Below are 7,225 nucleotides of genomic sequence, written 5' to 3' on the forward strand. Positions count from 1 at the left end.
GCTTTATGAAAGCAAGTGATACAATAAATAAATAAATATACAAAGATATTAACAAGTTCATCAATGAGTCTGTTTAATAACACAAAAATAAGACAACACAGAGACATATTTTTGAGTTGTGTCACAATTTTTTCTTTTTTCTTTAATCTTTTTTTTAAAAGTGCAAATACAACAGTCGCGCACAAATCAATTTGAGCGACACCGGCGGCAGCTCGGCAGCATGCGCCCTGTTGCGCGCCGCCGGGCTCGGCGGCAAAGCCTTGCGCCCTTGCGCGACGGCAGCACATACACACCGCTGTGCGCCCTCTATGTGAAAGCCCTTTTACAGTTGCAGCTGACCCCTTGAGGGCAAACACAATGCTTATATGACCCTCACTAAAAATGAGTTTGACAATCTTGTGTTTGTCATTCAAGATGGCAAATTTATTGGAAGAACACTTATTTTCTATCTTTAAATAATTCAATGTCATAGCCTTTTTTCATGTCACTACACGCATTTTCTGATGGAAGTCAATTCAGCTCATTTGAAATTTGCGACAATACTGTTTTTGTCTTTCTGACTCAGTAAAGTGAATAAAGTGCAGGCTTCTGCAGAACTATCCACGTTTTAGGAGCGGCTGATTTGACCATGTAAGTACGAATGACGGCTGGCTTGACCGCAGTGGAAGTCCAGGGGGGAAATCGGGAAAATCGCCTCTCTGGATGGCTGCAATCGTTACACGGTACAAATAGAAAACTTAACAGGTGAACAAGCAAATTAAACTGTTTTATTATTATTTTAATTTATATATTCCAAATATGTCTGCTGTTGAAAAGGTGTGATTGCGCCTGACTCCAGCAGAGAAACAGGGGATAAAAGTCCCTCATCCAGGGTTTTATGGTGGTTTGAGGAAAAAGATAATAATAATAATGAATTTAACTTGTAATGCACTTTACATTCAATGAATCTCAAAGTGCTACATTTGGACCATTATTCATTCATTCACATTCTCACCGGTGGTGGTAGCTACATTTGTAGCCACAGCTGCCCTGCAGACTGACAGAAGCGTGGCTGCTATTCCGCGCCAAACGGCCCCTCCGACCACCAACAAACATTTACACACATTCAGACACATTCACACGGGGCAAGGTGGGTAAGGTGTCTTGCCCAAGGACACTACAACAGCAACTGGGCCAGAGCGGGATTCGAACCACCAACCATCCAATCATTTATTCACCGCACTACCCGCCCGTGCGCTCCTGAAAGAAACTCCTAAAATAACTCCTAAAACAGTAAAGAGACAAGTAAAAGATGGGTGAGTACTGGTAATCTTCCTATGTTTGTAGTTTCTAAACAGAAAACAAGCTTGATATTGTGATATTTAAATGTTCTTCTATTTTTTTCCTGTCGCTCGCATTGAAAGCCGGTTGAAAGCGCTGTAGGAAACAGCCATGGATGAGGAACGGCTGATCCAGTTAGTTGAAATGAGAAGTTATCTCTATGATACCTCCTTATTTCACTACAAAAACCTCAATAAAGTGGCAGAAAGAAATATTATCCTATTATTATATTATTATTATATATTATCTTATTATTATTATATCTTATTATCTTATCAGAACCTTCCAGCTCCCTGGCGATCTCCCTCCAGCCAGCTGCCACTTTATTGAGGTTCTTGTATTGAAATGATTGAAAGGGGACGGCTATTATGAAAAACAGTTTTTTTCTTGCTTTAACATATATAAAGTGGTCTCCCCTCAGCCTGCCAACTCAGAGAGGTTTTTGTAGTGAAATGAGGAGGTATCGTAGAGATAACTTCTCATTTCAACTAACTGGATCAGCCGTTCCTCATCCATGACTGTTTCCTACAGCGCTTTCAACCGGCTTTCAACGCGAGCGACAGGAAGAAAATAAAAGCAGGGCGTCCGACAAATGTTCAGCTCAAAACGGCGCGCCGCATCGCGTTGCGTCGCTCGCAGCCAGTTTGGACAGTCCAATAGAAAATAAAGCAATGGAATTGTTTTTGTCGCTGACGCTCGCTCGCGTCGCATGCATGACACGGTGTAAAGGCTGATTTATGGTTCTGCAGAGCCTACGGCGTAGGTTACATGGTCTGGGGTTTTAGTCACTTTACAGTTATTCAAGTCACTGAAGGGAGAAACCCATTTATACCGGAACCATAATATTGTTCCTGGAAATCTGGGGCTTAGTTTTCCTCCTAAATGCAAACACAAGTGATTAACTTTTTTCTCCCTTCATTTTTAATTAAATTCAGCTGGAAAACATTTTAAGGATAAATATAGATTATGATGGCAAACTAGGTGCACCTTTTATTTTTTTAAAGTCAGGTTGTTATGAGTAATTGACGCTCAACTGAACAGGGAAAACGGTTATTAATTCAGAATAAAAATCTACAGAACTACATGCAACAAGAAGATGGAAGGCTGAATATGCAGGTGTTTTAGTATTGTTTTGCTTATCCTACTACAGGCTGAGCATCAGTCATTTGTTTAAGCGACAGATATAGATATTTGAAGCAGTTCTGTGTTCATACCTCCTGCTTTGATGAGCGCCATGAAGTGAGTCAGCATGTCTCTGGTGGCAAAGAAGTTTGTCTTGAGGGTGACCTCGGCCTGGACGGAGAACAGAGCCGTGTCTGCCACTGTTTCAACATAATATCCATGTCAGCTCTTTGAATTCATAGATGCATCAACAAATCCTAGTAAGAAATACCCTCTGGAAGGAAAAATACACTACAGAAACAAAACCAGATGTTTTGGAGGTTTTGATTGAATGATTGATCGATTTATTAGACAATCTTTTTAAAAAAAACATACACGAATAACTGCATTGCAGTCTCACATACATTATTGATAAAAATTGTCGAGGATTAAAACACAATAAAGCCAACAGGCTTATTTCCATTGCGGTCCTCGATGTTTATAAAAGCTGAAGAAAAATGGCTCCTCATAAGAAAACAAAACAAGACAAAACACAACTAAAAACACAGAAACATTCAACACAGAGCAAACCACAGAAAGATAAAACACAAATGTCAAGTGGACAGGTGTAATTTCAGGTGAAATTTAAAGCTCCTCTCATTTGAGATCAGTTTGAGGGAGATGGGCAGCTCATTCCAGAGACATGTTGCCGTATATGAAAAAGTGTTTTTACCAAAATAATTTTTAACGCTCAAAAGGAACGAACTTGAACAGGCTGCCTCTAGTGTTGTGTGTGTGCACGGCTCTCACGGGGTTAAAAAGGTCAGCAAGATAGGGAGGCGCAGTTCTGTTTACTATTTTATGTGCAATGACCATTTTGGTCTGCACCACCCTCTGTTTAACATTTAAGAAATGTACTAATTTAAAATGAGCGTTTTCCAAATGAGTACGAGGATGTAGTTTTAAAATGACTCTGACTAACTTATTTTGAGCGGTCTGCAACTTGTTTTTAAGACTCTACTGTACCAGAAGGTGGCAGTATAGTCAAAGTGACATAAAACCAATGCTCCAGCCAGTGTTTTTAAAGTAAAGGTGTCTAATAAATGGGCTTTCCTGGACAGGAACTTTACTCTGTTATTAATCTTGGTGAGTGCTTTGCTGTTAATAATAACTGTGGTAGACTTTAACATAGTATTATTTCAGCGCTCTCGCTGGTTCTAGCCAGGAAAGCAGATTTTTCTCAAATATGCTAAAGAAACTGTCATAAATAGTTAATTCTCTCATATAACACCAGTATGCATGCATGGCTTCAGTGCAGTGTTACATGCATCACGCACGATGAGAAAATATGTTTCTCTATTTTTCTTATTTTTGTGAGGGGGGATATATATTGTTTTTAGGCACTACCTTGGTCTCTATAACTGATATAACATGAATTACTCCTATGTGGGATCAATAAAGTCCTTTTTTTGCCATCTGAGAAAATTAAATATATTGTATTTGGTGCCTAACTGTTTCCAAGTATATTAGTGCGTGTGTGAATGAATAAATGAGACGTAAAACGTATATTTCTTTGTAGAAAGGCGCTTTATGAAAATAAGTCCATTTACTTGTATTAGTTTACAGAACAGTCTTGCCACATCCAATATGGCGGCGACGTTGACGCATCGCAGCAGCGGCAAAACCAATCGATGCGGCGTCTACTTATATATGTCTATGGGCAGAACACCTTGGACCTCTAACTGACTGAGCCTCGCCTCCAATCCTGCAAATAAATTACATTTCAAGCACTTACCGTCTTCGCTGATATGATATGGTATTATTTTACCAGAAAACATTAAGTCTAGACAAAAAAAGTCTGCAGAGATCAGACCGTAGAACGGCGAGACGCGACGCGTGACGCGATAGTGACGCAATCAGACTGACACCTTTTGTGGGCGGGGCTTGATTTTATCCTCTTGCGTCACATTCCAGAACCTATAGTCCTCCATTCAGTCACATTCTGCCCATATCGACTCAGACGTGCAGCAGAGCACATCACTCTGCTGTCAAGATAAGGCGAAAACATTAAGTCACAATTAGTCACAATTATAACAATAACTAAGTACCGGACTTTGCATTGCTGCAATCTCAAACTTCATCTACACACCCCGTACAGACCCCTACAAACATTATTCTTTGTTTATTTATTTATTTTTTTTTTTCACTTATTTTGTTTTGCATGTACCATAATCATGTACTGGCAGCACTTTAATATTTACCTATTTATTATTATTTATCATGTACCACAGCAGGTACAAAATCAGAGGAAGAGAGACCAATCAGAGGAACACAGGAACTCTGATTAACAGCAGGTGTGACGCAGGGTGTCACTCTCTCTGTCCTTTGTGTGAGTTGGCTGTGTTCTTGACTCTCTGTCCCGTGGTAAGGAACATTTAGGGGTTTTTAGCATTGTTTTATTTCACGTCTATTTCATATCTCTTAATTGAAGCCCCTGTGTATCGGCACATCCTCAAGGTTACATAAATTTTACTTTCCACTGTTTCCTGCTAAAATGTTCGCAAACGATCGTAACTCCGTAATTTATGTCCATAATCTGGAGCATCAGCGTTCAATTCTTCAGCAAGAAGTCACGAATCTCAAACTGGCCAACCAACACAGAGTCTCAAACAGCCCCAACACAGCGACAATTAACGATGTGATGAAGAGACTTAAACAGCTGGAGGACGAGAAGAAAACTCTTGAACAGAAGGATATTGAACTGGTGGAGGAAGTGTGTGATTTGAGAGAAAAAGTGAAGAAAATTGAAAAGACGAAGAGATACCTCTGGAGAGAGAATGATGAACTAGTAAAAGAGAAAAATCATATAGTAGAGGAGTCAACAAGAAAGATTGAAGACATGAAACAATCACATGAAAAGGAAATAACTAATTTGATGGAGTGGATTAAAAAATTGGAATGTGATGTCAAAACACAGAGCTCCATCAGAGAATTACAAAACAATCTGCAACCGGAAAGAAACAATTTAGATATGAAAAAACAACTTGAAAGTTCAAAAATTTTGGAAATGGAGGAGGAGAAGAAAAGTGGGCAAAAGATCAAGGAAATTAAAGAAAGCAATGAAAAACTGGAAGGGGATAAAAGAAAATTGGAGAATCAGCTGAAGATTTTAAGGTATAGTATAAAACAACTTGAAGAAGGTTGGAAAGGTTTTCAAAATGAGAAAAAAGGCATATATGAGACCAAAATAAACGTTGAGAAAGCCCATAAAGAACTACAAGTAGATAAGAAAATTCTGCAGGATGAGTTCAGAACCCTACAGGAGGAGAAGAAAAGTGGGCAAAAGATCATCAAGGAAATTGAAGAAAGCTATGAAAAACTGGAAGTGTATAAAAGAAAACTGGAGGATGAGCTGAAGAATTTAGAGGATAGTAAAATACAACTTAAAGAAGGTTGGGAAGAGTTGCAGAAGGAGAAAAAAGGCATAAATAAGACCAAAATAAACTTTGAGAAAGCCCATAAAGAACTACAAGTAGATAAGAAAATGCTGCAGGATGAGTTCAGAACCCTACAGGAGGAGAAGAAAAGTGGGCAAAAGATCATCAAGGAAATTGAAGAAAGCTATGAAAAACTGGAAGTGTATAAAAGAAAACTGGAGGATGAGCTGAAGAATTTAGAGGATAGTAAAATACAACTTAAAGAAGGTTGGGAAGAGTTGCAGAAGGAGAAAAAAGGCATAAATAAGACCAAAATAAACTTTGAGAAAGCCCATAAAGAACTACAAGTAGATAAGAAAATGCTGCAGGATGAGTTCAGAACCCTACAGGAGGAGAAGAAAAGTGGGCAAAAGATCATCAAGGAAATTGAAGAAAGCTATGAAAAACTGGAAGTGTATAAAAGAAAACTGGAGGATGAGCTGAAGAATTTAGAGGATAGTAAAATACAACTTAAAGAAGGTTGGGAAGAGTTGCAGAAGGAGAAAAAAGGCATAAATGAGACCAAAATAAACTTTGAGAAAGCCCATAAAGAACTACAAGTAGATAAGAAAATGCTGCAGGATGAGTTCAGAACCCTACAGGAGGAGAAGAAAAGTGGGCAAAAGATCAACAAGGAAATTGAAGAAAGCTATGAAAAACTGCGAGTGGATAAAAGAACATTGGAGGATGAGCTGAAGAATTTAGAGGATAGTAAAATACAACTTGAAGAAGGTTGGAAAGAGTTGCAGAAGGAGAAAAAAGGCATAAATGAGACCAAAATAAACTTTGAGAAAGCCCATAAAGAACTACAATTAGATAACAAAATTCTGCAGGAGGAGATGGAAAGTGGGGAAAAGATCATCAAGGAAATTGAAGAAAGCTATGAAAAACTGCAAGTGGATAAAAGAACACTGGAGGATGAGCTGAAGAATTTAGAGGATAGTAAGAAACAACTTGAAGAAGGTTGGGAAGAGTTGCAGAACGAGAAAAAAGGCATAAATGAGACCAAAATACAATTTGAGAAAGCCCATAAAGAACTACAAGTAGATAAGAAAATGCTGCAGGATGAGTTCAGAACCCTACAGGAGGAGAAGAAAAGTGGGCAAAAGATCAACAAGGAAAATGAAGAAAGCTATGAAAAACTGCAAGTGTATAAAAGAAAACTGGAGGATGAGCTGAAGATTTTAGAGGATAGTAAGAAACAACTTGAAGAAGGTTGGAAAGAGTTGCAGAAGGAGAATGAAGGCATAAATGAGACCAAAATAATTGTTGAGAATACCCATAAAGAACTACAAGTAGATAAGAAAATTCTGCAGGAGGAGATGAAA

This window comes from Cololabis saira, chromosome 17, assembly GCF_033807715.1.
Source record: "Cololabis saira isolate AMF1-May2022 chromosome 17, fColSai1.1, whole genome shotgun sequence".
NCBI classification, from domain to species: domain Eukaryota; kingdom Metazoa; phylum Chordata; class Actinopteri; order Beloniformes; family Belonidae; genus Cololabis; species Cololabis saira.